Genomic DNA, 5,106 nt, shown 5'->3' with positions numbered 1-5,106 from the left:
CCTGACCCCCCCCCCCGCCCCCCTCGCCCCCAGAGACGGCCCCCCGGCCCCGCCCCACCCCGCCCCCGAACCCCTCCTCCGGGGACCGCCCCCCAGGCCGCGCAGCCCCGCCCGGACGAGGTCTCGCCCCACCTTCCCGCCCGCCCCCGCCGCGCCCCCCGCCCCGCCCGCACCGCCCTCACTCACCGGGCCGAGGCCCAGCGCCGGAGACAAAGGGGCCCGGCCGCGAGAGCAGCCGCGAACTACAGTTCCCAGAGTGCTTGGCGACGACGCGGGGCGGGGCCAGGGGAAGGGGGCGGGAGCCCGAAGCCGGAGACCTTTGGAGAAGGGGAGGCTGAAGAGGGCGTTGCGCACGCGCAGGAGCACGTGTCAAGGCTCGCGTCACAACGGAGCCCCGTCGCCGGCGAACTCCATTTCCCAGAAAGCTCCGCGGCCTCCTGGGGCCCGTTCCTGCTTGTGTTGGTGGAAGGAGCTGGGGCTAGTGGGGGCCGGGGGTCGTGGGGGTCGGGGGTCGTGCGGGCCGGGGGTCGTGGGGGCCGGGGGATGTGCGGGCCGGGGGTCGTGGGGGCCGGGGGATGTGCGGGACGGGGGTCGTGGGGCCCGGGGGTCGGGGGTCGTGGGGGCCGGGGCCCATGCGGCGGGGAGGGGCCGCCGGACACACCGACAACCTTTGGGGCCAGGAGCCCCGGGCCTCGCCCCTGCCCCCCGAGTCCCCCCAGGCCCGGGGGCTGCTGCGGCCCCCCGCATTCCGGCGCTGCGCCCCGACAGGGGGCCCGGGGGCGGGCAGGCACGCCCACTGGCCCCGTTGTTGCCCCACTCGGGCGGCCCGGGCACCTCGGTTTTCTGGCCAGCCCCCCGTGTTTCTTGGTGGGACCAGGCGCGTTAGCGAGGGCCCGGAGTTCAAATGCGGACTTCATAGTGGCCTAGCCGTGTGGCCTTGGGCAGGTCACCTACCCTCGCCCAAACAACACAAGCTAATGGTTTTTTAAGCAATCTTGCTTTATTCAATGTTTTGTCTGTTTTGTTTCTGCTTTCACCTTTCTTTGGTTTTTGGACGGCTGTTTTGGTGTTGGCGTGGGTTTTGGTGTATGTCGTTAGTTTTCTGTTTGGTTTTTCAGTTGCGTGCCCATTTCACTGATTTGTTCTTTATGAAAGTCTTTAGAGAGACATTTCCCCAGGACAGAATTGAAACAGCTCAAAGCAAACCCAAGATGCCCAAGTGGAGAATGCCTGCCCCGGGGGTCACGGGGACCCTTGGGCCTGACCTGCCATAGAGCATGCTGGTCATTTGTCCCTACGTGGCGGTGTCACTTTGGTCGTCTTCGATAAGGAATGATAGGGACCAATCAATCCTTAAGGAAAGTCACTTCTATGATCTGTTTTATTACTCCTTTGTTCTTTGAAATTTTTATTTAGTCCTCACTTAATTTTGAATTCTTACGTGGTCATTTATTGAGAATAATTTTTTATTGTGTTTCAGTCAAGTAAAGGATATGTTTAATGTAAACTGCTTTTCTGCATTTGTTCATGAGATTTTAATGCCCTAATAGATGGTCAAGATGTATAATGATGCCATAAAAAGCTCAATATATATACATACATACATACATACATATATATACACACACACATATTTTTTTCTTTTCACTAATCACCAAAGACAACACATCAATCATATTCTCGTCTTTAACATCTTTTTTTTAATAAGATTTATCTAGCTTTGAAAAGAATACATTCATTATTATAGATTTATTATCATCAACCCTGAAAACAAAAGAATCATAGAGGTTTTGCAAACCCTAATAACTCTAAAAATCTAGGTTTATCATAAATATAGTTAACTGGAAAAAACCCAAGAAACCACAAGCAAAAACTTTCTTCCTCTAAAGAGACCTGCTTTGGTGTGATCAAATCCCTGACCACTAGGGGTAGCAGCACAGTGAGTCTCCCTGACTTCAGGTCCCACAGTCCAGACCTATGCCACCTATCTATTTTATATGTTCAAGGAGGACTAGCGCCTTTGGTGTCCACCCAGCCCTCAGCTCTAACCTAGAAGTCCATTGTAGCATATACAGCAGACACAGCATAGGGCATGGTCATAAAGTCAGCCGAAGCTAGGTTAGACGTGGAAGAGACCAATACCAAGGTCATCCACTGCCTCCTGAGCCATCCATGGGCATCTTGATTCTGTCCTCCCGCTGGCCTGTGAGGCCTGGAAGAGAGTGAGGTTGGTGACTTTGTGCCACTGTCTCACTTCAATTCTTTGATTACATAGTCATCTTTGAAAAGGAAGAATAACAACAATGTTAAATATGGAAATTCTTTCTAGTTTCCCTAATAATGTCTTTTTTTAAGTTCCTTTGGTTTTTTTTGCAAGGTAATGGGGTTAAGTGGCTTGCCCAAGGCCACACAGCTAGGGAATTATTAAGTGTCTGAGGCAGAATTTGAACTCAGGTACTCCTGACTACGGGCCACTGCTCTATCCACTGCGCCACCTAGCTACTCCCAATAATTCCTTTTAATGAAGTAGTTTTTTACCATGTCTGAAATCATGATTAATACTCCTTTTTTTAAGTTCAGGTGAAATATAACAGATTTTGCTCCAAACCTTTATTTTCCTTGTGTTTCTGGTAAACAATGTATAATTGGATTCTTCTTTGCTACGTTCTTCCATTTTATACATGAGTTAATTCCATTCATATTCAAATTTAGGATCTTTCTGTATTTGTGTCTGTATCTAATTCTATATCCCTCCATCCTATATCCCCCTTATACTTGTTTTTCCTCCATTGTCTCTTGATCTTGCTTTTTTGAGTGTAATATTTTCCAGAAACACTGAATCCAGAGCATTCAGGAAGAAGGCCCTGTATGTTAAGGACAAAGCCTTCCCCTGAGCTGACATAATATGTTATTGGCATCCCAAGCTGGACTCCCTTTGTGTCCTTGGGAGTCAAGATAGGCACCAGTCAGTCTGCACTAGGCTGAGAAATTAGTATGGCAAAATTTTCTCTTTTTAAAATTTGTATGGTAGGCAATTGCTGCTGAAATAATTCTATGGGGGGGGGGGGTGACTAGGTGGTGCAGTGGATAAAGTACCAGCCCTGGAGTCAGGAGTACCTGGGTTCAAATCTGGTCTCAGACACTTAATAATTACCTAGTTATGTGGCTTTGGGCAAGCCACTTAATCCCATCGCCTAGCCAACACCTAAAAAATGCCTTCCACTGGATGACTCCTCCACTGGACCACCACTATCTTCCAATTTCTGAATTTATGCCTCTGCTGTTCCTAACCCGCGACCCTTTCCTAGGCAGGCAGGAGTTTGGAATTCCCAGTCTCTGCTCTGATTCTCAGGAGCTTTGGGAAAAAGCAAGGTGAAAAAGGAGAAATTCTCTTGGGAGTTTTCTGTTTCTTTTAATTCAAGGGTGGGGTGAGGGTGGGACTGAAGTTGGACCCCTCCTCCAGGGAGGCTCCCTCCCACCTGGGCCACAACAGCCAAGGGAAGGTTTTTGTTTTTTTTTTCCCCTAAGAGCCCTAGTTAAATAAAGGGATTAGGGGCAGATTTTTCCCTCTGACCTCAGTGAGGTAGTCCTGGGATGTGACATCTAAGAGAGTGAATGTGTTAAATTGAAATTTAGCCTGCCCTTTCTCTGAGGACAGCCTAGAAAATCAGACCACTTCTTAGAAGCTGAAAGCTTTTGCTAATTATGATTGGACTGGGGAGAAAACCAAGCTCTTCCTTTCATGGAGGTGGGAGTGAGGGAGATGTTTTATGTCCTTATCACATCCCCAGAGTCCTCCTAAAGGCATGATCCCCATGATTCCCAGGGCCAAAGAAGGGTTCTCCACCTTTCCTTCTGTAGAAGACTAGGGGCTAGAGGATGACCTTGGTCTACCTACTGTGCCTTGGAGGACTCAAGTAGGCTCTGGATTAATCTCGTATTTCTCTGTTGTCTCTTTAAGAGAGATGACTGACCACTGACAAGGTAACTCCAAAACAAAGCTCTAGATGTCTTCTCTTCTGAGGACTTTGATCCTCCTTTGGTGAAGCTTCTTGATGAGCTGGAAATCTCTTGCTGTCCCCCTTTGAAGGTGAAATTTCCAGATCTTTAAGATGGGTTTGTCACCTGGGTGGAGATTGGAGGATGTTCAGAGTCTTTAAAGTCTGGAATTTGAGGGAACCAGTTTGAATTGACTCAATGTCTAGACAGTTTAAAAGTACGTCAAACTAATTATCTCAATAGATGCAGAAAATGCCCTGAAAAAAATTCAATACTCATTAAAGCACTGGCAAAGAAGGATCTTTTTACTATCAGGAAAAGTTTCTGTCTAAAACCGAAAAAAAAAAAGTTTTTTGTAATTGGGATATACCTAAAATTTTCCCAAAATATACAGAAGAAAATCAAGGAAGGTAGTGTTCCATTCTATCATTGCATACTTTTTCTAGAAATGTTAAGACAAGAGGAAAATCAAAGTTATACAGATTTGCAAAGGGGAGATATAAATATCACTTTGTTAATGAAATGATGATTTATTTAGAAAATGCTAGGGAATTTGCCAAAGAATAGTAATTAAGACAATTAGATTCAGCAAACTTGTAGGCTACATTGTGTGATCATTAAAAAGGTTTGAGAGACATAGTTTCTGAATAATTTCATCTTTTTGTGATAAGATCAGCATGTTATTAATAAAAGGAGGCTCATTTGGCTATCTCTTAGACCAAAGACAGACATGGTGGTGGGTTCAGAATATATATGCTTTGGATTTTTTTGGAGGGGGAGGTAGAAGAATTAACTCTGCTTAACACAATAGGAAGTGATCTATATTAATCTGAGGGACTGAGACTGATACCAGGTCACCCTTGGACACAGGGTTTTAAGGGGAGGTGTGTTAGTCAACTTAGTATATCAGAAGAAGGATGACCTGTGTCTACCTTAAAATTTTTGTTTGGAGAAATTAATTTTCAACTAAAAGCTTTTGATCCTTTTTAAACATTTGGGAAAAGGTTAAAACTGATGATTTATAAATCACCTATTAGATACATACTGTTCTAAAATGATTATCACATGTATATGTTAAAAAGTCAAGTTGATTTGGAAAAATTTTAA

The sequence above is a fragment of the Macrotis lagotis genome, chromosome 1 (assembly GCF_037893015.1).
Source record: "Macrotis lagotis isolate mMagLag1 chromosome 1, bilby.v1.9.chrom.fasta, whole genome shotgun sequence".
Classification (NCBI taxonomy): Eukaryota; Metazoa; Chordata; class Mammalia; order Peramelemorphia; family Peramelidae; genus Macrotis; species Macrotis lagotis.
Note: the sequence above shows the minus strand (reverse complement) of the source record.